The following is a 25,403-nucleotide window of genomic DNA, read 5'->3' on the forward strand; positions in this document are numbered from 1 at the left end:
AATTGCAGTGTTAATTGAATTATTTGGGTTTAATTATTCCATTAGGAATTTTGTCAGTACAGCTGAAGTTGCTTGCTTTCTCTCTGGGCTGGCACCACACTGCAGCATCTGGCCCCACAGGGAAGGACTGGTTTTACTCAGACCTAGTTAGGCTGGGGAGGGTCTGGCACTGATCAGAAATGGTGCTCTCAAGTTAAAGGACAGGTGTCAAGGCTGCAGGGACCTTCTTTCCCCTTGTCAGTGGGTTTCCATGCACAACAACACTTGTAAGAAGAGAACAGGGACTATTTATGCAGCAATTATTTTGTGTGAGAACCAGTGACAAAGATACTTGTGAGGGCTCTGTAAGTGAAGGAATCGGTCCTAAAAGATGCTTGGCAGGAATCAGGACCAGTTGCACACCGTGAGCCTGTAGTTAGGATGACATACAACCAGCAAGACAGTTGCTCACAGACCACATAGGGGCTGAGACAGGACTGCAGAGAGGAGCTTCACCAGCCCTTGCAGTAAATTCAGCTGGGCAGACAGAAAACTGCTTGGGGTTTGCTCCTGATTCATTCCTAGGAGAAGCCAGATGAAAAGAATTAGGGTTAGGTAGACATGGTATGCCCTCACCCCCCTTGAAATTCCTAAATTGTATTGCATGGACTCCTGGAAGCTGCTTTCCTGCCTCCTTGAGTCTAGGACAGCTGCTGCCTCTTCCAGGGAAGCCTGGATCTCCTGTCCCGGTATCCTGACACTATCAGAGAATCACAGAATTTGTTAGGACAGGAAGAGACCTCTGGAGATCATCCAGCCCAACCCACCATTGGGTTTCCTCAATCTTAGCATTGGGAGCCCCAGCTTCATGGAATACACTATAATTAAGAAGGACACTCAAATCTTTCCCTCCCTTCAACCCTGAGCTCTCTTGGTTGATGTAAGACCTGCAGCACACCAGTTTAGAGCTGTGACAGGTAGACTGGAAGCTCTTCACCCACAGGCTCTTCTCCTGTGAGCAGAGCTCAAGCTGTAATGCATCTGTTCTGCAGCAGCCCAGAGCTCTGACTGCCACAGGCAGCCCTGGGCTTCGTGCTTAATGTCTGTGCTGCACTTTGTAAATTCTTCACTCCTCTTAAAGCCACTGCCCTTGTAGCTCTGAGAGAAGAAGTTCCTGAGATTTGCAGGCTGAGGTACCACCCTTCCAAGAGACAGCAAGGCAAGGATCCCTGAGGGTGGGAGATCTCTGGTGTCAAGGGGTTTCTTGGTGTCAGGTATCAGATGGACCTTTTCTTGCTGGGATGGCCTCCCTGGCACTGTGGAGCCCTGTGGGGTTCAAGCTGCTGAGACAGTACTTCCTCAATCCTTGGTGACTGGTGATCCCAGGGAATCCTTTTGTCTCTTTGGCCCACCACCCTCCTCCCTCTGTCTGCCACAGTGCAAGTGCTGCATGGGAACTTTTATGGACCCATGGGGGCACAGGAGAGGAAGTAGAGGAGGGAGCTCCCAGCTCTCTGCCAGGATCTTGATGGATAACAGCTCCATGTTCCCACCACAACATCATGGCAGAGGGGTTCCTGTGAATAACAGGGTTGTAGGGTGGGACTGGTGGGGCAGGGCTGGGGTACAGAGCAGCACAGCTCCCTCCTACCCTCATCCCCTGGGATGAGATTGGAGACCTGCCTCTGGGTCTCCTTGGGCTCTGCTGCTGCAAGGAGCTGAAGATCTGAGGCCAGGATTCCTGCCCTTCTGCTGGCTGTATGATCCAGCCCTCCAAATTCCCCCTCAAACAAATGGAGAACTTATGCCAAGAGGAAAGGGTGAGCCTCTCTGGGGAAGAGAAAGCACTGAACATCCTGCAGAAAAACTGCACAGAATGGCAAAAATAGCTCCTAAAAAGCCTCAGAAGCTGAGTGATCCTGAGGGCTGCTCCCACTGCCTTGGGTGCCACATCTCTCCTGTGTAGCTGCAGAGCACTCAGTTTGCTGCTCAGGACACATTCAGCCCATTGTGTGGCACTGGTGGTTTGAATTTCCCAGGCTCTTTCCTGTGTTAATTCCCATGTTCTCCAGTAATACACTTATGAGGTCTCTCAATCCTCTTCCTCCCTGTGTCCATGTGTACACACAAGTGCCTTTCTCCTGCAGCCTCATCCCAGTCTGAGAGGTATTATCCCATCACTATTATCTTCAAAGCTTTGCCTTTTTCCAAGTAAACAAAGAATTGGTTTTCCATCCCCTCAGTATCTCAGGATCTGTACCTGCTCTGTTTTCCTGTCTGCTCTCCAGGATCTCATTATTTCATTTCTGGCAGATCAGGCCTGTGAAGCTCAGTCTTGCAGAGTTGCTCCAGTGCCAGCAGATGTACTGAGGCACTGCCTGGGGGCTCCTGCTGAGGCTTCCTGGCTGTTCCTGTGGCAAAATGGAGTGGACTTACCAGGAAAGCAAATAGCCTGGCACTGGGAACCCTTCACCCATCACCCTCCTCTGCCTCAGGCTCTGTGGGGAACTCTGAATCCTGAAAGCCTCCTGTTTGAAGCAGGAGAGGGTGAGGAGGGCTCTGAGCATCACCAGGGACCTGGTGTTAGCCAGGGGCAGTGCAGCAGCACACCAGGCACGAGGCTGAGGTTTGGGGGTGTGCACTCAGCTCTGGAAGGTGGGAGATGCAGGACTGAGCAGGAGGCACCTCCCCTTCCCTGCCAGCACTGGCGCCTGTGCTGGGGCAGGTTTGCTGTAAATCCATCCCCACTTACATCACAGGCAGGCAAAGCCAAACCCTGAGGGTACTGGAAAGCAGTCTCTGGATGTGTAATTTTGTTCTTTTGACTCTAACGCCTTATTTAATATTTCACCATCTTGGCAAGGCGTTGCTGTGCCAGAGACACCCACAAAGGCCAGCTGGAGGCTCAGCCACTGACATTTACATTATTAGGCTGGGGCTCTGGAGCTCAGTGAGGTGAGCAGGATCCTTCCTGTGCTCCTAGCTGGAAATACAGGGTTTGCAAAAACTTTTGGCACTGACTTTCAGCACTGATCCAGCTGATGATTATAGATGGCAGAGAGGAGTCAGGACAATGTTGCTTTTGGAAACTTTGCCCTGAGTTTTCTTTAAATGCAAAGTCTGGACTAGGGTGAAGCCATCAAAAAGGTGTCAGGCCCTTGATAAACACACTCCCAAGTCAGAGGCTGTTTCCCAGTGTTCCTGTTCTGAACAGCTTCCAGATCCTCTAAATACACAGGTTTAAATAATTGCCCTTCAGTTTGGAAATATTGGCTCTTCTCTTGTATCAAATAACACCTAATGTCATTGTTGCTGAAAGCAAGTAGGATGAAATTGCCTGCCTTATTTTTCCCGGTGTGTTGGCTTTATGCATTTGGCAGCATTTGGAGTCAAATCAATCTTACTTTCCTGTCCTGGACAGGTACTCAGTTCTGCTGATGTCAGGGTACAGCTTTCATGCAGAGAGGAGAGAGGAGGCAAAGTGTGGCTGAGAACACAGGGAACTGGGAGGGAAGCTTGAGGCCACTGCATAGTCATAGAATGGTTTGGGTTGGGAGGGACCTTAAAGATTATCTCATTCCCACTCCTCTGCCATGGGCAGGGACACCTTCCACTAGCCCAGGTTGCTCCAAGTCCTGTCCATCCTGGCCTTGGACACTTCCAGGGATGGGGCAGCCACAGCTTCTCTGGGCAACCTGTGCCAGGGCCTCACCACCCTCATTGTAAAATATTTCTTATGTCTAATCTAAACCTGCTCTCTGTCAGTTTAAAGCCATTACCTGTTCTCCAAGGCAATAACACAATGCTCTGTGTGGCCAGAGCACCAAGGCAATGTCTCCTTCCCTGGAGATCCCAGGGAGGGGAGCCAGGCTGGGGGGAGAAAATGCTGGTGCTCAGAGCTTTCTGCTTCCCTGTGGCAGGCAGGGTTGGAGCTGGGCATGCCACAGCTCTGCTGAATGTGTAATGCAGACCCCCAGCAACACACACAGACCCCTTGGGTGCCACAGCTGCCCTGGAGCTCTGGGCTGTTGGTGCCTGCTGGGAGCATTCCTCCTGCTGGAACTGCCTTTATGTATTTTATCCCTTTGCTGCTGCAGACTCCTTGATTTCACTTTTGAGGTTTTATCTTTTTTTTTAACCCTGGAGCTGCTCTGTTCCTCAGTTTCCCCAGCTGTGAAGCAGGGACAACATTGCTACCTTCTGCAGAAAAGGGCTGGCAGAGGTCTAGAGGACTCAGTTCTGTGAGTACTGAGGTGCTGTCATGCTTGGGGGTGTGTACCTGCTGCAGCTGATGTGTTGCCACCCTGCTCAAGAAACTCTCCCTGTGGCAAAGCTAACTGGCTTTAAAGGGCATTGATTGCACTGGAGAGGAGTTGAAAGGGACAGTCCTCTGTCCTTAGGACCTGTGTGGACCTCTGACCTGTGGACAGGGTGTCAGATAACCCTTTAAAGAAGCAAAGGTGGATGTTCTCTGCTTGTGTCAGGCCGTGGTCTCTGGCACATGAAACTAGTGTACAGCATCCCCTGTGCTGGAGTGTTTAAATAGCTCACAAAGTCAGAGCTTTCCTTTCCTTCCCTGCTCAGATGCTGTCTCTTATCTCCATTGCTGTAGATGCTTCCTTTCATCCTCTTCAAGAGGCCTCCTGCTGCCTCTTAAATCGTTTTGTTCACCTTATTCAAATACTGCAGCCCACTCCAAAACCTGATAAGGCTGAGTGAGGGTGATGAAGATTACAGCTTTCCTTCCTGGCAGGGGGCTGGGGGTTGCCCACCACGTGGAGGTGCCAAGTCTGTTAAAGGGGAGGCTGGTGGCAGCTGGACAGTGCCCTGCCATGTGTGTTTTGACCTCCCAGGGCACACAGATCTTTAGGAGGCTGCTGTGTTGTTCAGTGGTGCTGGTTGTGAGCCTTTTGCTTTATTGAACTGCCTTCATCTTGACCCGTGAGATTTTTTTTTTTCCCATGCCATTGTCCCTCATGCTGAGGAGGAGAGGGATAGAGCAGCTTGGTGGACACCTGGCATCCAACCAAGGTCAACTCGCCACAGGAGTGCAATCTTCGTTCACAGCTTTATTTGTGCTGTGACTGCTTTGGGCTACAGTTACCTTTAATTGCTGGCTCTGCTGGGGCTGGTTAAGTCTCTTCCAGGGAATGGTTTGGAGGTCCTTGCTCCCAAACAATGAAGCCACTTACCACCACTTATCCTGTAAATCAGAGCTTATATTTAGCTGGTGCCTTCCATTCATGCTGCTTCTCCACACCTGCACAGAGCAAAGCCATGCAGTCCTGCTGGTCACAGAAGGGTTTGAATGCTCTCCTCCAGCCCTGCTGCTGCAGCTGAGTTGGGGTGCAGTGTCAAGAAGGATGTCCTGTCCCATAGTATTTGCCTTGATGTTGAGCCCAGTTATGGCAATTCCTTCCCTTTGATCATCTTTATGGAGTGAAAAAGTCCTCTAAGCACGTGCAAAGTCTTTAAAGCTCACACAGAGGAGAGAGCAGCCAAGAGTCTCCCTGTGTGAGTGTGAGAGCAGCTCTGCATCTCTTTCATGGGGGGGTGAAAAGCAGAGCTCAGTGAGGGGAGAAGGTGGTCTGGATCCCAAATAGCTGGAGACTTGTGAAAATGAGTGCTGTAAGCCAGGAAATGGGATTGTTTGCCCTGAAATTGTTATTCCTTGGATTTAATGCAAGCTGAAGGCAACTGGGAGCAGACCCAGCATTCCCCAGCCTGTTGTTTCTTTACACACAGGGACAGAAGCTGCTGCTAGAAGTTGCTTTCAGAGAGCACTGGCTCTGCCAGTGAGAGCTGTGGTCTCACCAGCACCACAGAAACTGAGGCAGTGGGCAGGGAAACTGTCCTTCCCACTCATCCCCTCCCAGTGACTGTGGCTTTGGGACAGGCAGCTGGGGAGAGACAGCGTTTGGAGGACACGGGGCCTTAAACCAAGACACTGCACCTTCACCCCCTGTCCCTTTGGTCCTGAGTGACCTGTATGCAGCAGACAGGACACTTTCCCATTGGCAAACCCAGACATGTGGTGTCATCTTTGAGCTGGTGAGTGACTGAAGCCCTGTCCCAGCATTTCCCACACAGGGGGAGGGTTTGGGGCTGCAGCAGGAGAGTGTGTGCTCAGAAGATGCTCTGCAGTGCCATGGCTGGCTCTCTCTGCCAAGGACCACATGCTGTGCCGTCTGCCTGACCGTGTTCCGTGCAGGAGGAGATGCCAGTGAGAGGGCAAAGAGCCCTCATCTAATTATTGTGCTATATTTGTACATGAGAGAGGGGAAGTGAGCAAGAGATACATACTGGTGCTGGGAACTCGATGGCCTTAAGTGGGTGAATTGAGACACAGGGCACTCTAATTAAGTTTTTTTTTTTCCTTTTGCACACGATTACTCCTCTTTCCCCTGCCTGGGAGGCTGGACTACCTGTGGTACTCCCTGTGGCCAGAGGTGGCTGAGGGGGGAGCAGAGATGTGTGTCCCTGTGAGGGAGCAGGAGGGGTGCAGGGAGCAGCAGGCAGGGTGAGACAGCAGCAGGGGACAGCCTGTCCCACAAAGGGGGTTTGTGACAACACCCTTTTGGCGCTGGCCGTGCACAGAGCGAGATGAAATGCACTGTTCTCTTGACGGGGTTTCAAAATGCCATTAAGGGATCAGAGCGTGCTCCAGCCCTGCGTGCCTGGGTGCTGGCAGCAGGCAGGGGAATGAGATAATTGATTGGCTTCTCCCTGGGATCCAAAAGGGTTTCGATGTCAGCCCATTCATTGCGGTGGCTGGAATACTAACACAATTCATTTGAGCTGCAGCCCCGCAGATGGGCGACTGTACTAATGGCTAATCCGGGATGATGGATGGGCTGGGGGAGATGCTACTGCTGAGTAAGGAGAAGGCAGCGAGAGGAGAGGAGGCAGCAACAGGCTGGGACCCTGCAGGCACTTTCCCAGCTGTTCCCCAGCCAGTGTGGGAGTCTGAGGGGGAAGACAGTAGGCAGGCAGGCTCGGCAAGAATCCGTGTCCCAGCTCCTCTGCTTAGGGTGGCCACACAAGAGGCAACCTCTGAGTTTAGCCACCTGATTTTTGTCAGGTCTGGGCTACACAGTAACAAAGAGATAGCAAGTCTTCTCTCTCTCCTCCCTACAGCCCTTCTTAAAACTCAGATATATTTATTTACTTTTAATTAAAAGTGCCCTGGGATTGCCAGCATCTTCGGGTAAGTGAAAGGCAAAACTGAATGCAAAAGAGAGGGCAGCAAGAAACAAGATTAGCGACCTCAGGGGAGGGCGTTCCCAGTAATTAGCAGCAGGCGGGGGCTGGCGCGTTCCCTGGCACACCAGCCCAAACTTCCTGTGGATCCAGTGGCTGGTCCCACCTGCCCAGGCAGGAGCACATCACTGTGTTTTGGGAGCATTGCTTCTGCTTTACAGTGAGCTGAGGAGGAGAGGTGGTGGCTGTGCTTCAAGGCACAGGAAGGGGATGTCCACTGGGGAAGGTTTCACTGCGTCCCACCCCCAAACCATAGGTTGTGCTGAGGATTCAGTTCGTGGCAAAGCTGGTGGCTCCTTGAAGGAGGACTGTCAGACCCCTGGTTCAATCTGCATAGGGAGGGCCATGCTTGGCTCTCACAACAGCATCTTTCCACTCAAAAAGCAGCTGCCACGCTTCATGGACATGAACAGACTGACTTTAAATGGCTGCAGATCAAGGAGCCTCTCTTGGTTATCGATCACCTACTGATTACTCCAGCACTTGGTATTCAGCTTGTAAATAAGATTACAGGGTAAATCTAAAATGGGAGCAGGCAGATTATAAAATTCTGCTCATTTACAATAAGCTCAAAGAACTTTCCCCACTCTGCCCCCCCTCCAGCTTTATTATGATGTCCAATAAAACACCCTGGGGACAAGAAGGAAGCGAGAGGAGCAATTCAAAGGGAACATCAAAAGGCACCTCTATTCATTTTGGCGTGTTAAGTAACAGGCACAGAGAGACGCTCCCAGCCACACACAGCAGCTGCTCCAAGTGCAGCAGCCCAGCTCTTTCCCCACCATCCCCAGCCAGCTCTGCTCAGCCCAGGGCTTCACCTCCTCCGTGCTGGAAAGACAGACCCAACCCCATCCATTTTTTGTAGGATCTCAGATAAGTTTCTATTTTGATGGCAAACATTTCAAGTGTTAGGTGGGGAGTTCAATAGGCTGTTCTCAGTTTTCAACCCATCTCTGCAAAAGAGGAGAAAACCAAATGCTTTGCAGCTAAAAATAATGCATTCCTTTTCTTTCTCTGTGCTGCTGCAGTGCTGTCCTTTGGGCTCCCAGCAGTGCCAAGTGTCCTGGATCTACCAAGACAAGCTAAAGGAGATTGTGATTTAATGGCAGGATATTTAGAAGCTGTGTGCACCTTTGTCAGCCTTGGAAACATCAGTCTTGTGATATCAAGTGGCTAAAGTGAGTCCCAGCTCCTGGAGTCACAAGAATTAATGGGAATTTTTAAACCTGGAAGAAACCTAGTCTCTTCCACTGGACAGCCATGGGAGGTTTCTCCCAGCTCCATCCTCTGAGGGCAGGGAAAGAATCTCCCTGCTCTGAGTAGCAGCCAGAACGTCACCATAGGGAGCTGTGCAGGCACTGTCCAAAAAGCAGGGTTTCTCTGGACTTTCCTTATGGCTGCTACTGCTTTAAGTAACAGAAAAAAAAAAAATCTCTGAGTTAATTTAGGAACTGACACCATCCAGCTTTAGGTGCACCAGCAGCACAGCTCAGGAGGATGGGTTGTTCCACCTTTCCCCTGTGGGGTCTTGAGGAGACTTGAGAACATTTGCTCTAAATTGTGCTTCTCCCTAAGAATCTTTGGAGTGATCTGTCCTTGGCAGGGATTATACCAAGTTATTATCCTACACTGCCATGCCAGGGAAAGCTGTAGCCCCCATCCTCTGGGAAGATTTGGACTCCCCAGTGTTTACAGCAGGTTTTGTCCTCACTGATGGCAGTGGGACATCTGTGCTGTGCCCCTCAGGGGTGTCACACTGTGTGCCAGCACTGACACCAAGGATGGAGTGCTTTTGTGGCACACTTGTTACTTCAAGAATGAAGCTCTTAAACATAGCAGGATTGGCTTGAAATCCCAGATTAATTCATTTTTAAATACCAGCTCTTGGATTCTCATCCTCTGCTTCTAGGGGTGTATCCCCAAGCCTCACTGGGTGTTTATGAGGTCTTGAAATTTAATCCTTAAAGAATACATTAAAACTTCAGTTCCTTTTGCAGTTCTGTGATTTCAGATTCTGAGGTCTGAGGGAAGAAACAAACATCATACCCATGATGAGACAGTGAGAACCAGCAGCATTTTGTGCTGGTGGGACTGGGACATCAGAAGCATCATGCTGATCCCTCTGGATCTTGTGCTTTCATAGCCTTTGAATAGCTGTGAAAGCTATTCCTCCTTTTCCTGTGTTAAGAGGAGACAAAAACCTCCACTTTCTTCAGGGCAAAGACTTCTGATTGTGATCCACAGACCTGGGGTGTCCATGGGTTATTGCTTGGGGTAAGAAAAAAGATAAAGTGTCTGAAGTCTGTGCATGTGCAGGGTGAATTTCCAGAGGGGATTGTGCCTCTTTGGGAAGATTCAATGGCATCTACAAAGCCTTTCACTTGTGGTTTCTGGCTGCAAAGGGATGAGGCAGCTCCTGAGCTGTAGTAGAATCATCAGCACGAAGCTTTCAGATACTTACAAGCCCAGCTGAAGGTCCTTTCCCTCTGTGCACAGTTTCAAGCCCACAGCCTCATCCAGCTGCTGGTAAATCTGTGGATTTTTAGCAGGAAAAAACCCACCTGCCACTCGAGGAACACCCGTCACATTCCACAGCCCTGCTGCTGCTGGGCTGGAGGGGCTGAGGAGCAAAGCCTGCAGCCTCATTTCCCCAGCCTTCCAACTGCCCCCAAGAACTCCCACCCATGCTGAGAAAAACATGCCACCTCCTATCCAAAAGGGTTAAAAGACAGGAAAAAGTTTAAAAACAACTCTGAAAATGCCAGCTGAGAACAGAAATATGGGTGTGTAACCATGGCTTCCTTGCTGTATGTGTGCCTGAAATGCAGGTGCCTACTGCTGGCCCTGTTGTGCTGGAGCCAGAGCCTGGGAAATGGCCAGGAATATGCTCCACTCCTGGGGCTGGGAATGATGCTGGGGATGGTGGCATCCTCAGCACACAGTGGGAGTCCCTTTGCCAAAAGTGGGAGTGCTTTAGCAAGGGGCAGAGAGATGAAAACAGTAAGGACCCCTTGTCCCAGAGCTGCTTGAATGAGCTCAGGCCGCTCCTGCCAGAGCCAACCCCCTTCCCCATTCTCAGTGGAGGGGCCTTCCTGGATGGTGTTACTCCCACCTGTCCCCTGGGAGCGCAGCTTTAGTCCTGTGGGACAGGCAAAGGCCACTCCTAACCCCAGGCACAACCTTTCTTTCAGGCACTGCCCATCAGGTGCCCTTTGATCCCCACTGGCAGAGAGTACCCTGGGCTGGAGGCTCCCTGCACACCCCCAGCCTGCACATCCCCCCCACCACCAGCGCTCCCATCCCGCAGGCTCACCACTGTGGAGGGATGACATATAATGTAGGCAGGGAACTGGGGCAGAAACGCGTGCCAAGACTGAGAATGCCAATATCTGAATGCCTGCAGTTCCTTCCTCCAAATAAATCACTGCGTGACTCTAATTATTACACTTGCCCTGGGTACACACCGGCTTAATACGGAAAATGAGTGTGGAGGATTTATTACTGCTGATCCTTGATCTTTCATTTTTGATATTAAAACATGTTTAATTCATTGCAATGGAGATTAAAGTAAGGGAGGCCATGGGCAGGCTCTGGTTTGCTTGGGGAAATTTGGTTGCTGGGGCTCCAGCAGCACTGCTTGTATCAGGAGCTCTTCCACACTGACTGGGAGTCCAGCTCTGGCTGAGTTGTGTTTGATTTCACCACTTCACCTTCTCTGGCTGTGGATTTACAGCTGTTTAGACAGCAAGACTAGGGCAATTGCATTGTAAATGTATTATTTTCCTTGGACAGACAGGTTACAGCAGAGCTTATAACCCTGTTAGATGTGACAGAAGTGGAGGTTTCTCAGGTTTTAAGCTTTCCTAAACAAATGGCCACCTCTGTGGGTATGAATCAGCTCTTGCATTCAGAAAATGTCTTTTTTATGCTACAAGAGCCTTTGGCCTTCAGTGCCTAGTTTGCATTGAATCTTCAACTATTGTGAAAGTATTTCACACACAGCCTCAGAGCTGTGCTGCAGAGCCTGAACCTTTTCTCCTCTTTTTTTTACAGTGCAGCTTCTGCAGGGTAATGGCAGCTTGGCCACTTACTCCAGTGCCTTGGCCACTGCTGTGGTGCTCAGCAGGAGCAGGGATTGGGCTCACAGCCCCCATTGCCTGTGGCCACATGGAAGGCTCACAGGAGCATCAGTGTCCACCCAAAGGGGCAAGTGCACACACACTTGGGCTGGCCAATGCTTGTGCATCTGGGCAGAGCATCTCCCAGGACCTGGGCAGCCCTTGGTCATGGGGTCCCAAAGGGATGTGGGGGCAGGGGAGGGAGCAGAGAGAGTCCAGGGATGAGAAGACATGGAGCACACACATGTCTACTGAGCTTATGATTCCATCTAACCCGGGTAGCACAGGCCAGGTGGAAAAAAGGCTGAGAAGAAGGGAAGGCAAAATGAGGGCAAGGAAGCCCTGAGCAAGGGGGGTCCCTGGTGGCTCTGGTGCCATCCCCCACAGCACTTTCCTGGCCAAGCAGCCCAGCTTCCTACACACACTCCTTCCACTGGGCACCAGATGTGAACCATCTGCTCCTCTGGGCTGACAGGAGCGATCCACATCGACTCCATCCATCCATCTATCCATCCCAGTGCTTGTCCCATTTCCCCTGGCTACATCCCTGACTGCAGCTCAGGCACATGTGAAGTGTGACTCATGAGGAGCAAGGCAAGCAGGAGGAGTGGCTACTGCTGAATAATAATTTGTCCCCCTCTTGTGAGAAGGTGCTGCACCATGTCACTACAGCCCAGGAAGAAGAGGAGGATGTCACCTCAGGCTGCATGTTACCCCTGCTTCTGGCTGGTGGGGGAATGAGGATCTGCACTCCCTGCTTTGCCAGGGTGTCTCCAGCCCTGTGGCATTGGGCCACCCCTCCCAGAGCAGGTCAGACGCTCCCTAAAGCACCCATGAAATGCACAGGATGGGATCCATTCCTCTGATCATATCTAGCCAGGATATGTCTGCATTTTGGGGCACATGAGGAAGGGGGAATCCTGGAGGAAACCATCCTTGTTAGCTGACTGGAGGGAGAAATCACTCTCTGGTGCATGAGAGCATTTTGTTTTTCCAGGCCCCATCCACAGCTGTGCAAAGCCCACTCTCCTCCTGGCAACTCCGATGCACGTCTGATGGGAGTGAAGCTGGTCCAGCCACAGGGCTGGGAAGGGCAAGAACGAGGAAAAGCATGGAAAGGAAATTAAGGGAAATGGAGAGAAACTGCATGGCTCACCCCAGCACCTTATTCTCCCTCCACTCCAGCTCCAGCAGCTCCCTGAACCAGGAGCAAGGCCAACCAGCACTGAGCCCTCATCTCTGGCTGTGCTGGTGGGACAGAGGATTCAAGATGCACCCCAGAGGTGTGTGACAGGAGGCACACAGAGCCCCAAACCTGCCCCAAGGGAGATCTGCTGCTTGGGCATGGTGTTATCCCACTGCAGGGACAGGGATGGGGAGGTGGCAATGCCTCACATCACCATGGCAACCCGCAGAGAACGGCTCCACTGAGCAAATCCTGCTTCTCAAGGATGAGCTTTGGCAAATCAATAACCCCAGCAGAGACAGACAGGGTTGGGCTGGGAGTCCCTCTCGGGATGTCTCTGCCCTCTGAGCACCAATTTGCTAATCCATTTGGGAGCAGTTTTGCCCCGTATGGAAACAGCTGAGCCAGAGGTGCTGCTTCTTCAGCCACAGTGGCCCAGCCCTGAGAGGGGCATCAGTGTTTCTCTGCACTGATGTTCCTTCCCCAGCTCTGTTGCGAAGTTTCTCTCCTGGTGAGGCCCTCAGTGGAGCCTTGGTTAGTGCAGGGCAAGTGAGAGACTACATCATACCAAACAGGAGCTGGCGTCCCCTGTGCTGACCGAGCTGATCTGGAAAATGTTCTTGCATTTCTAACACTGCAGAGATTTGGGCCAAGAAGCTCCTCAGAGGAAATCAGCAGCCTCGAGATGCTCTTGCACAACGTGGTGTTTCTGCCCCAGGTGGGCAGCTCTGGTGGGATGTGCTTCCACGTTCCTGCTGTGGTGACACACAAGTGACTCTTTACACCTCCACTTTTCCATTTCATCACAATGGCCCCACATGGGACCAGAGCATGGATGGGAGAGTGGGGCTGCCCAGCTTTACCCCTGCCATTTCTGAAGCTGCAGATCCATTTATGCATCCTGGGAAAGGAGGCTTTGATGAGTTCCATTTTGGGAGAAAGCCCTGGGGGCTGGGTGCAGGCAGTGCTACCTATCATGTTTTCCATCCTCCTGGCATCTGAAGTCCTGCCTGATCAGCACTTCCCAGCCTCGGGGAGCCACTCTGTCCCAGCATATCCCTGAGACACATGGTGCAAATTCCAGGGCTTCCCAGCTACCTGGCATGGACACAGTGCTATGCCTGAGCCTTCCCCAAAACAGCATCCAGTGGTGATCTCATGTGTGATGAGTCTGTGTGCTCAGCACGGGGCAGAGTCCCTATCTCCCCATCCCTGCTGGTGCCTGCCAGCAGCTCCTCTTCAGTCCCAGCTGAACCATTTCAAACATGGATGAACCTCAGCATCACACCCCAGCAGCTGCTCAATCCTGTGGCCACCCTGCCGAGCTCCCTGTCCTTTGATCAGAGCCAGACCTTTGCCTGTGGGTCCCAGCCACTCCCCCGCCTTCCCTTTCCCCATCTCTGCTCCATCCCCCACTTACAGCCTTCCCCCAGTGCCCACATTTATTTGGGGTTGATTTGTGCTGTGGCAGAAAAGCCATTAAGGCTTTCTTGTTAGTACAGCCGGAAGGACGCCTGCTGTGTGCCCATGGCCACATTAGGAAGCCGGGTGAGGGCAGTAAATAAAGTTTCACTCTATTACAATGATTGGAAAGTCTCGAACGAGAGCAGCAGCCTGGCAGAGCTGCAGAGAAGGTGTCCTCCAAGGGGCAATTGCTGCACAGCAATCTGCCAGCACCGTGCTTTCGTCCCCATTTATCTTTCTGCCTGGCCAGAGATGATTTCAAGCTCCTTGTGCTGCCTGGGGTGCTGAGATGGCCAGGGGTGCCCCTGGAGTCCTCTTATGGGCCAGGGCAAGGTGGAAATCTTCAGCAGCAGAGGTCTGGCATCTCACTGGGTTCTGGGCAGCAAATCTCTTCCAGGAGATCGTGAAGGAACGTAAAACATAGGAAGGGTCTGTCCTGCCACAGGTGGCACCGAGCCAGAGCAGCAGCTGTCCCTGGCTGGGATGCAGAGGGTGGTAGAGATCTGCACTCCTGCTATCTCCCTCCCTGACCTCAGTACCTCTGTGTGCTGGTTTCATCCCCGGCACAACAGCAGCTCAGCTTTCCTCTCCTCACTGGGTGTTGGGAGATTTAATTCATTAGCATTAATGAAGTGTGCCTGGCTCTGCTGCAGGAGCTCAGCTGAAGGTGTCTCCAGCCCCAGAGACACCTTCCTCCTCGACAGGAGGAAGGTGCTGTCAGCACTGGGTAGTTATAGCCCTCAGTTTCCCCTGCTGCTGAGTCACAGCCAGGCTCTGTTGCAAAACAGGCTGTAAAGTGTCTGTTTAGGGTTTATGGGATCCCTGGTCCATTACAGCACATCTGAGCAGCTCCAGCATCCCTGCAGTGGGCCAGGCTGGCAGCAAGGGCTGCTCTCAGAGGGATGCTGCCCCAGCACCAAAGACACAGGCTTTGTCCCACAGCGTCAGGAGAGGGGCAGTGCACACCCAAGGACTTGCAGTCCTTAACTCATCACTCTGAAGGGCAGCACCAGGTGCCTAAAATTAGACTCCTATCTCCTAATTTAGGTACTTCAAAAAATAGACTCATTTGTGTATTCTTTTCCCTCTGCTAGCACTGCTCAGCATCCAGAGACTTCCAGGGAGATGCTCTGGTTTTGGGCATTTTGGAGCAATCCAGCAGCACCAGGTGTAACCAGCCCAAATCCTCCTGTATCCCTGATTTACCCTGAGTAAAAAAGAGGTGCTGCTGCAGCTCTCCCATCTCTGGAGGGGGGAGCCCTCCTGGTGCTACAGGAGCCTGGTGGCTGGCAAGTGGCTGCTCCAGCAGCTGTTCATGAGCATCATAAAACAGCATCCTGGTCCCGGGCCTCAGCTTGCCCAGGGTGGGCTGGCATTGCGTCTCAGCCTGGCTACGCCCTAAGGGTTTCCTGATACCAAAGTAGTGTCCTTGTAGCACCTCCGTGCTGCGTGTGGTCCCCGCAGCCGCCAGGAGGGACCAGAGTGGTTTGTCCCCTCTCGATCCCACGACCAGTGACCGACACAGGAGGAAAATGTTGAACGCTGTGAGCAGTGTGGAGACTCAGCCCGGGGCTGTTGCCCTGCGGAAACAAAGCCAAGGGGGCAAAACAAAGCCATCCTGGGCCCTGCCCAGGGGTGCTCGCTGGGGCGGATCCCGCTGCTCCCTCCCCGTGCCTGGAAAGACGAGCGACAGCCCGGCAGCTCCTCACGCGAGGCTGCGGCTGGAGTGATCTGCCCGTGCACGTTTCATAGTACACGTGTCCCATTAAGAAAAAAGATCAGAGTTCTCGGGTGCTAAAAATAACACCAGGCAGTGGAGTTTGTCCAGGAGACAGTCAGGGATGCAGGAGCGTGGAGCAGAAGGTGTAATTTCACTGCCGGCTCCTCCAGGGACAGGGGGCAGGGGAATCAATCCAGCCATGGCAGAGGGGAATCGCTGCTGGAGGAGCAGCGAGGGGCCGTGGTAACTCAGCTCCGGCTGCCTCGCTCCTCGTCTGACCTGCGGTGGGTGCAGGATGCTGGAGGGGAGCACAGCTGGGTCCCAGGGGTGCCCCGGGGGTGTGCCAGGGTGCAGCAGGGAAGGACAGAGCTGCCACTGTGCCTCCCAGCAGGCAGCCCTGTGGAGATGTTGGGGCATCCTGGGGGATGGGGGGTGAGCTGTAGGACCCTGTAATCTGGGACTGACAGGACTGCTCTCTGCATGGCAGCCTCTGAATGAAAGAGTGAGTGCAAACACAGATCCTAATTACCATAGCTCCTCCAGAGCCAGCTCTGCCTGCTCTGCCCAAGCTGTCAGATGCTCTCTAGCAAATGCCTCCATCTCCTTTCCATGGCTGAATCCAAGTTATTTATTCTCTCCTCGAGATCCAGCAGCTTCTGTTTTACCACTAGTTGAACAGCTGGGAGAAGGAGCAGGAGGAACAAGGAAGGGAAAACCCCCTGTAGCTCCTTTTAGCAGAATCAGGAGCCCCATGTTACACAGAGGTAACAGAGGACAGTGCCTGTCCCAAGTCTAGGAAGCAACTGGCCTGAAGTGAGACTTGCTGGGGAAGTGACCTTTATTCCCTGTCAGTGGCATAGGGAAAGGGATGGGCAAAGGAATTTGCTTTTCAGAATAATTTAACTTGTTGCCCTCCAGGTCTTACATCCAAGCCTGGGCTAGAGCACCTGGCAGGTCCCAGATAATCCTATGAAGACAGACTGAGAGAGCTGGGGTTGTTCAGCCTGGAGAAGAGAAGGCTCCAGGGAGACCTTAGAGCCCCTTCCAGTACTTAAAGGGGCTACAAGAGAGCTGGAGGGAGACTTTGGGCAAGAATATGGAGTGATAGGACAAGGGGAATGGCTTTAACCTGAAAGAAGGTCAGATATTAGGAGGAAAGTCTCTGCTGTGAGGGTGGGGAGGCCCTGGCACAGATTGCTCAGAGAAGCTGTGGCTGCCCCATCCCTGGAAGTGCCCAAGGCCAGGTTGGACGGGGCTTGGAGAAACCTGGGACAGTGGAAGGTGTCCCTGTCCATGGCAGGGGTGCTGGAGTAAGATAGTTTTTAAGGTCCCTCCCAACCCAAAGCATTCTGTGATTCTATCCCCAGCAGGCTCCTGCCACAGCCTGGAAGGGAAACCACAAAAAAACCAAACATGGTAACAGGTCCAATTAGCAAAGGCATTTGGCTTCCCAGCACCACTCCCCATTGCTGCTGGCTTTTGGAAGGGGCTGGATGAGATGACTGGCAGCTCCAGCAGCTTTGTGCAGATGGATCCATCTAGTCTCTAGCTGGAGAGCTGTTGTCTGCCCAGCCAGCTCTGGCATTTCTCTGCTGCTGCATCTGGGAACAGACAGCCGGTATCCATCGCCTCTCCTGTACCCAAACTCATCCTGCTGGCATCTCCTGGTGGGTCAGCACCCATGGCAGCCCCACGGAATAGGTGTTTCCTGGGTGCTGCATCCCTGCAGGGGCTGGGCTTGGAGCTTGCTCTGCCCCAGGGCTTTGGGCTGGAAGTGCTCCGGCTTTGTGGGGGCTCACACTCTCCCAGCCTGGCTTTCCTGGGTGGCTGTGCTGCCTGTGCATGCTTGCCCTGCTGGCCTGCCTTCAGCCTTGGGGTGAAACCCGATACCTGTTTAAATCTGAGAATCCCAAAGATGATATCTGACAGGTTTCTTGAAAATCAGCAACTGAGTGGAAGACAGAAACCCCCTTTTTCCTGCCCTCCACAGTGGGGAAAAAATCTGGTTTCAAGTATGAGACAAATCCACAGGGGAATGGCTTTCCTTGGTACCTGTTAAACCCCTGTTTGTCTACTCTGTTCAGCTGGCCCAGACATGAGTGACTGCAGCAACACTGGTACAGAGCATCCCTGTCCTTGGAGGAGCACAAGACGTGAATCTGGGGCTGTCCCAGTCTGTCTGGACCAGAAAGGCTCCTTGGCACACCTGTAGCAATAGCATTGATCTGACATCTCCTGTACAGACCCAGCCAGAGCCCTCCACCTTGCTTTGGTGGCCAGAAGTGGAGTGTCCATTGCCTCTCACACAAAGCTGTGACATGGCCACATGCAAAGGCTGCCTTGTCTCACCTGTATGGCAGTGCCTGGGCTGCTGAAGATGCTTTCCCACAAGGAACAATGTGAGGTCACTGGAACAGCTCCCCAGGGCAGTGGTCATGGCACCAAACCTGCCAGAGTCCAAGAAGCATTTGGAGAACACTCTCAGGCACATGGTGGGATTGGTGGGGTGCCCTGGGCAGGGCCAGGAGTTGGATTTCAATGATCCTTGTGTGTCCTTTCCAATTCAGGATATTCTATGATTCTGTGATCTCCACAGTCCCCTGAAATAATTCCAGGTGCCAGCATGTCATGCCCACTGGTGACAAACCCTTTGGAAAAGGCAATGGTCTCCCCTGCTCCCAGTTCTGCTCCCTTGAGCTGCTGCTCTCCTCCCAGCTGGTGAGCCTGTTGCTTATATAAACTGCTCACTCTTGAGCATTGATAGAGCTGTTTGCCTCCCACCCCACTGGGCTCTGCAAGTCATTTTATTTTTTCTTGGCTTCATGGGATGTTCACTCCATAGCAGCCTTCCATCAACACTCAGCAGGAGGGACTCTGAACCATCCCCCCAACAACACTCTGACTTTCCCACTAAGCCGGGAGCAAACGTGAGCTCCCTCCCTGCCTCACCTCCCAGCGCTGTCGGGGTTGAATGCTGGTCCCCAAAGCCCACCATGAGATCTTGTGCTCCTCTGAGCTCATTTCTGCCCCAGGGAAGAAGCTCCTTGTGTGGTTTGGAGCCTGAGGACTCTCCAGCCTTGGGCAGGCAGGGCTGAGGCTGGGGGGTGTGCCGGAGTCCTGCCATGTCGTGACAGCGCAGCGATACCCGGGCGACAGGGATGTGGCGTGACAGCTGCCAGGCTTGTTCCACGACAACTGCCAAACAGGCAGCAGGTAGTCGTGATTTCTCCTACTCGCTCTGACTTGGAGTGAGGGACAGAGTAGGAGGGGGCTGCTCTGCTTTTCTTGGAGAAGGAAGAAAACCCAGGTATGCACAGATGCCTTTTTCATCTGCCCCCCTTACACAAGGGTGACACTTGTGCTCCCCACCTTCTGTTTTCATCTGATCCGCCTGTGTGCTGCTCCTGGGGCAGTGAGGGTTGTACTAGAGCAGGTGTTCTTGCAGCTGCAACTGGTACCAGCAGCATCACTGGTTTGATTAGTGGCTGTGTATATTGGCCCCATGATACCTCTGTCATCTTCCTTTGCTCCAGCACGGGGGTAGCCTGCCTGCTATGCATTTCACTGGAGAACAAGAGCCCCTCGGAAGTTTGCTCCTTGCTTTCCATGAGCTCTGTGGTGTAGGTTTGTTATCTTGGCCTCACCTCCATTCTGCTCTTTTTTCTGACTATCAAAAGCCTCAACGGAGTCTCATCTGAGGCTCTTCCAATGTTGCACTCAGCTGTGAAACTTTCATCTTGTCATCAGAGACAGTAAGTGTCCCTAGGGTAGGAAGGGCAATAAAGCAGCTAATTCAGGAGAGGCTAATCCAGCACAAGCAGAGAGTGTTGCAGTGCAAACCCAGCAGTCTTTGTCCCATCCTGCAGCACAGAGCTGGGGACATGCAGCACAGGGCACGGCAAGCCCACAGCATGTGGTGTGTGGTCATCACACTGTAGATTAGGAGATGCCAGAGGACAGTCTCTGAATTAATTGTACCAGGGAGTGAGTCTTAAAGTATTTGAAGAGGGCAAAGAATAGCCCCGGAGCAACTATTCAGGTACCTAAGGAAGAGAAACAACCCTCTGTTTCCCTCCTGGAGTGTGAGCAGCACAGGGAGCAAGCTGCACATGTTACAGTTTCCCACTGCTTCCCAACTCTCACCCAACACCAACTCCGGAACAGCCTTCTGGGAAATAAGCTATGCAAAAATAAGGAAACTTGGCCAAAAACACAGCTTAGAGAGTAAAACTCTCACAGATGATACTGCTGCTCGGAGGAACTTCCCTCCTGCTTTCAAGGAGGCTCTATACCAGCACCCAAAGGGAAAGAAAGGAAAACTGACAGGTGTATATAAACAGTTGGGTGCAAACAAACAAACTCTCAAACTCTGCAAGGAACAGCTTATGTTTCATGAGGGATGTTTTTGTGAACAGGCATGCTGAGAGAGGGGCATTCTTATTTTTGTGTGTGTGTGTGCGGAATAAATTCTGATCTTAAAATCTAGAAAACCTCCTGAGATTTGCTATATCTTCTCAACCTTCATTCTGGAAATACTTTTTAAAAGTTCATAGCTGTGTATATAAAGGGCCGAAAAATGCCAACAGGTTTAAAATAGACACGTAATGGAGACAGATGTCAACAGACAAGCTTCAGAAGGTGCATGTTGCGTCAAACGAGGAAAACAAGAGAGGATATAAATTTGGGATGAGACAAGTTTTAAGGTGTGACATGCCTAAAGCATAAGGACATGTCATGAAGACAATGCCAAGGCCATTAGAAGGAAGACAGCCAGTGCTGTGCTGGATTGTTGGGTTTCTGTGGCTGCTAAAAAACTCTAAGGGCATTGCATAAAACCAAAATTAATTTCTTTACATCAGGATCTGCTGTGGACAATGTTGGAAAATTCACATACCTTGCCCTTTCCTATGGCAGATAAAGCTAAAGAACTCTCCGAAACAGAAATGTCAGAAAGTGCTCTTGGAAAATACCAATGAAATGGAGAGCACGGGATTGCCAGGATCAGGCAGGATTTCCCTATGGGCTCTGGAGGAGGAGCAGCAACATGGAGTTACTGAGCTACCAGTGGGGCTGGGTACCCTGGAATGAACACTGGGATCATATAGATGGGAGGCAGCAAGTGTGACTGCAATTTTTGTAAAAGCTGAGAGTCAGAAAGCTATGTCCAGTTCAACTTCTGTATAGAGCAAATGAGTTGCTTGGAGTCCTGATAAAGAATAGAATGGGAAGACGTGGAAAGCAATATAATGGAAGTCGGTTGGATTTTCAAAGGAGGAATTCACAGCTTGTAAATCTATTATTCTTTCTTGAGGACATTAGCCAGCTAATAAGGTACTTGAATTCCCCAAATCCATGGTAACCTACCTCCCAGTCCTTGCTTCTCAATCTTTTCGTATGAAACACACACGAGCCTCTTCTTAGGCATTGATAATGTAGTTTCCTTAAGAGCTTTTGTTGATTTCCCCCTGCCAAGATTGGGAGAGTGGTTACCATGGAGTTACCTATGGAGCAGCAAGGAGACGATCCCGTGCATTTGGAAAAGGGGATGAAGAGTAAGGTGTCAGTGTTTGCACATCGTACGTAATGCCTAAAGGTAATTAACAAAAAAGCCAGCGAAGCACCGCAGAAGGGTCTCATGGTGTTGAGCGAGCGGGTGACAACATGGCAAACGGCATTCCAGGAGAAGTGCCACAGGCAGAGAGGGGCTTGCAGGGCAGGACAGCGGCGGCCCGAAGCGGGCGGCTGCTCGGGGAACGGCAGGCGGGCGCCTGGGCAGGCTGGCTCGGCACCCGTCTGCCGAGCCGGGAAGGGGCGCGGGAGGTGCGGGGGTTTGCGGTGCTCGCCCGCCGCTCTGCCCGCAGCCCGCCCGGGCCGGCTCCAGCGGTGCGGGGCTGGAGCGGGCACACCCTGCAGGAGGGACCGGAGGGATGCTTCGGCTGCGGACCGAGCGCATGCCGCGGGGGGCCTGAGGAGGTGGGCGAGGGGCTCCTCCGGTGGCCGCTGACGGAGTCCCGGCCCTCCGGTACCCACCGAGGGCGCCCGTCCGTGCGCGCCCGGCAGGGACGCGGGGGGCGATGCCCGCCTGCCCCGGGCGGGGGCGGGCGGGCTCCGCAGCCCCCGGACTGGGGTTGGGGGGGTCCGCCCGCCTCCGCCCGCCCCGCGTCCCGTCCCGCCCCGCCCCGCAGAGCTGCCGCCCGCCCTCGCCCCGCAGAGCCGCGCACCGCGCTCGCCGCCGCCGCGGGGCCGGGAGCTGCGGGCCGGGCCGGCATGGCGGGGGCGGGCGCTGCGGGGCGGCGGCAGCAGCAGCAGCAGCAGCGGCGGCGGCGGGGCCCGTCCGAGCGCTGAGGGCGGCGGCCGGGCCATGGGGGCGGCGGCGGCGGGGGGCTGCGGGTGCCCTGCCCTGCCCGCCCGCCGCGCCGCCCGCCTGAGCCGCGGGGCTTCCTGAGGGAGCGGCGGCGGCGGACCCCAGGTGAGCCCTCCCCCGGGGTGAGGGGAGCCCGCCGGGATGCCCCGGGATCGGGGCGGGGAGACCCGTCGGTCCCGCGCGCCCGCCCGTCCGCGGGAGTTCGGCGGCTGCCCCGGGATGCTCCGGCGGGAGCAAGGGGACTGCGAGGGGCGGGCAGCGGCCGCCACCTCCTCGCCACCCCAGTCCCGGCCGCTCCGCGTCTCCCGCGGCGTGTCGGGAGGGATGCCCAGCTCGCCGGGCGCGGGGTGCCCCGAATCCATCGCTAGCGTGGAGGAGCTGGAGCAGGGCTCTGCCTCGTCCTCCGGTGGGAGCCCGGACCGCAGGGTCGGCGAGAGAGACGTGTGTGTGGCCTTCTGCTGGTGCCGGCGTGGTGATGGGGTGCCCCCTTCCTGGCCGTCCCGCTGCCCCATCTCTCTGTCGCAGCCCCGGTAGCCCTGGGACGGTGTGTGTGCGGGAGCTTCCCGACATGGTGCGCGGGAGGAGGAATCTGTGCGAGGGGTTCGCGTGTCCGGATCCGATCAGTGCAGCTGAGCACCGTGCACGCCTGGGGTGGCTCTCCCCATCCCGGGGCCCCTGGGCAGGACAAGGCTGAGCGCAGAAAGTGGGGCTCAGGGCAGAGAGCTCTGACACTTCCCCCCCAGGTCACCTTGGCATGCTCCCGGGTGGCAACGTTCTTGGTATTAGTCTGGTATCATGGCAGTTGCCATCGTGAATTGTGTCTGATTGAGCTGAAAGGACAGAGACAAATGTTCTTGGCTCCTGGCTTGAGGCTTGTTTGGGTTTTTTTCCTCATTTCCCTATTCTACAGCAATTTGGATGGGATAAGTTTTCCTTCTTGTTGGCAGCAGGACTGGTAGAGAGATGGCTTGCTATTGGGGAATTTGAAAACATTCTCACCTTTTTCTTCCATCATGACAACCTGTGTGCCACCTTCTATCTTCAGGTGCCTCAGTTTCCCCATGTTTACAAGGGAAGGGTGGAGGAGAGAAAACCTGGTTTGCACCAGGGCAGGCTGGGATGTGTGTTTGTGTGTGAGAAGCTCGCCTGGCACCAGACTGCCTCGAGGGCAAGAATGGTTTGGGGTCAAGCCCAAGGGAGGCTGAGCCTGTGGCCTGTCTCTGCGTGGAGGCAGGTGCTGAGGGCAGGGGAGGGCTGGCACTGCCTCTGTTCCGGGCCAAGACCTGGGCAGGGTGCTCTCCTCTGTTTAGCAGCTCTCCATAGTCATCCATGCCCCTGAGCGAGCTGCTGGCATCCATGTTGTCCTGCAGTGAGGAGTTCACACCGCACCTGAGCAGCAGACAAAACAACATCCTCTTTTTTTTTCGTTTTTTTTTTCACTCTGACGTCCCCTCTAGTCATTGCCTGCCCAGACAGTGCCCTGTCCCTGTGTCTTTGAGCACTGGTGTGTGGCTGAGCCTGCAGCCTCCTGCTCTCTGGCTGCTGGCTGAGGACCTCCTACCATGCTCACCCCCCCTCTGTGATGCTGAAATTTCCCTTGCATTTGCTGCCGTGCTCGCTGCCTCCTTCCACTGTGGCCATGGCCAGGCAGCCACCAGGGCAGTGCCAAACAGCTGCTGGCCAGAGTGGCAGTGGCAGGGCTGTGGGGGGTTTGGGAGTGGGCTCCAGGTGCTCTGGGGCTGTGTCCATCAAGGAGTGCCTGGTGCTTGGTGCTGAGAGCAGCTGATCTCCTCAGGCTCTGCCATGCTGCTGCTGAAGCCTGTGGGGGAAATCAGCCCCCTGGGACACCAGAGTGGCTGCTCTCCTCATCTGGCAGTTCCATGTGCCAACTGCCCGCTTGATTGGCATGGCAACAGCCACCACTGTGCTGCAGCACCGCTTTGAAGCCCCGACCTCAGCATTGCTGTAGGCAATTGCTGCAGGACCCCCGGGGTGCAGCTGGTTGGGTGCTCCAGCATGGGTAGCACCGAGCCACCAGCACCCCACAGTTGGAGCACGTCTGCCTCTTCCAGCACTGCTGCACCAGGGGCTGTCCCTGCAGCAGCCCCAGCTGTTGTGGCTCATCCTGGTGTCCCTTGCCGTGTCCCAAGGGCCAGTGCTGCTGGCTCCCAGCAGCTCACTTGGCTGCCTGTGAGCCTTTCCCACCTCAGGGGAATTTAGATCACTTGTTAAGGATGGGCCCGTGGAGCAGATGGAAAAGCACATCCTGTTTGTGCAGTGCCAGGTGTGGGGAGCACAGTGGGGATGCAAATAAAATGGGCTCAGGCTTGGTCCCTCTCTGTAAGCCAAGAAGTGGGGTGCTGGAGATAAGGCTGAGGAATGAAAGAGGTGCTGTGACACATGTTAGGGTGGACAGGGACCTGTTGGCCTCAAGCTTCCTGAGGCAGGAGGGCAGCCACATGCCTGCAGTGAACAACAGTGACTTGGAGCTCATTTCTGTCTTGGACTAAGCCAGTCTAAGCTTTGAACTGAAACTGCAAAGCATAAAGCCCCATCTAGCACAGGAGAGGGCCCCAAGTGGGAAGCAGTCAGGTGAGACGATGCTGTCTGCACCAGCTGCCTTCATGTTTTGCTTCCCTACCTGAGCTCTTGGGAGCTGACCTGCATGCTGGGGGTAAATAGGCCTCTGGGATTTGCCTGTGGACCTGCAGAGCTGGAATTTTACCTCCAGTTGCAGCCCTGTGATACCAGGAAGATGCTTTCATGGTTTGTTTGGTGGCTGCACCCTGACACTGACAGACAAAGCCAGAAATCCTCAGCTCTGCCTTAGCACTGGTCCTTCCTCTCTCCCGCTGAAATCAGCAAGTTTCTCTCCTGATTCATACCCATGAGTTCAGTGTCATTTGCCAGGGCAGCTCCAGCCCCGAGGCACTGGGGTTTTATAGTGAAAAAGTGTCCATCTAATGAACAAGGCTCAGATCATCTGAGGGTCTTCCACCAAATGGGCCCCCCACCACTGCAGCAAAACTGCTCCCATCTCTCCCATTTGGGAGAAATCAGTCCAAATCTCCCAGGGCTGAGGTGCTTTTTGATGCCACCTGCCTCTCCCAGGGCACAACCATTGCATCGCTGGGCGATGTCTCAGAGCCTGCAATGGGAGGAGGGAGATGAGCTGATGCAATGGGGCCTTTTGCTCCCTGGCAGAGCAGGGCTTGTTTGGATGTGCCATCCACAGCACCGGTGCTGTTGTGTTGCTCCAGCTTTGGAATTAGGGGACAGAGATGATGGATCCGCATCAACCAGGGAGAAACA

General features: G+C 53.7%; 1 protein-coding gene and 1 long non-coding RNA gene across 2 annotated transcripts in view; one reads left to right on the top strand and one right to left on the bottom strand.

The window, feature by feature from the left end:
* Nucleotides 1-12,223: 12,223 nt before the first annotated feature.
* LOC135421190 (uncharacterized) lies at nucleotides 12,224-13,314 on the bottom strand. Its single transcript, XR_010433892.1, has 2 exons — nucleotides 13,112-13,314; nucleotides 12,224-12,441 (listed from the first exon to the last, which is right to left on the bottom strand). It is a non-coding gene; the product is annotated as an uncharacterized LOC135421190 (long non-coding RNA).
* Nucleotides 13,315-21,952: 8,638 nt separating this feature from the next.
* Nucleotides 21,953-25,403, top strand: part of FRMPD3 (FERM and PDZ domain containing 3) — a 59,471-nt gene continuing 56,020 nt past the window's right edge. Inside the window, exon 1 of the mRNA XM_064669593.1 lies at nucleotides 21,953-22,196. The gene's annotated coding sequence lies outside the window, so the exon portion shown is untranslated. The remainder of the gene's footprint in view (nucleotides 22,197-25,403) is intronic.

Source organism: Pseudopipra pipra, chromosome 13 (assembly GCF_036250125.1).
Source record: "Pseudopipra pipra isolate bDixPip1 chromosome 13, bDixPip1.hap1, whole genome shotgun sequence".
Classification (NCBI taxonomy): domain Eukaryota; kingdom Metazoa; phylum Chordata; class Aves; order Passeriformes; family Pipridae; genus Pseudopipra; species Pseudopipra pipra.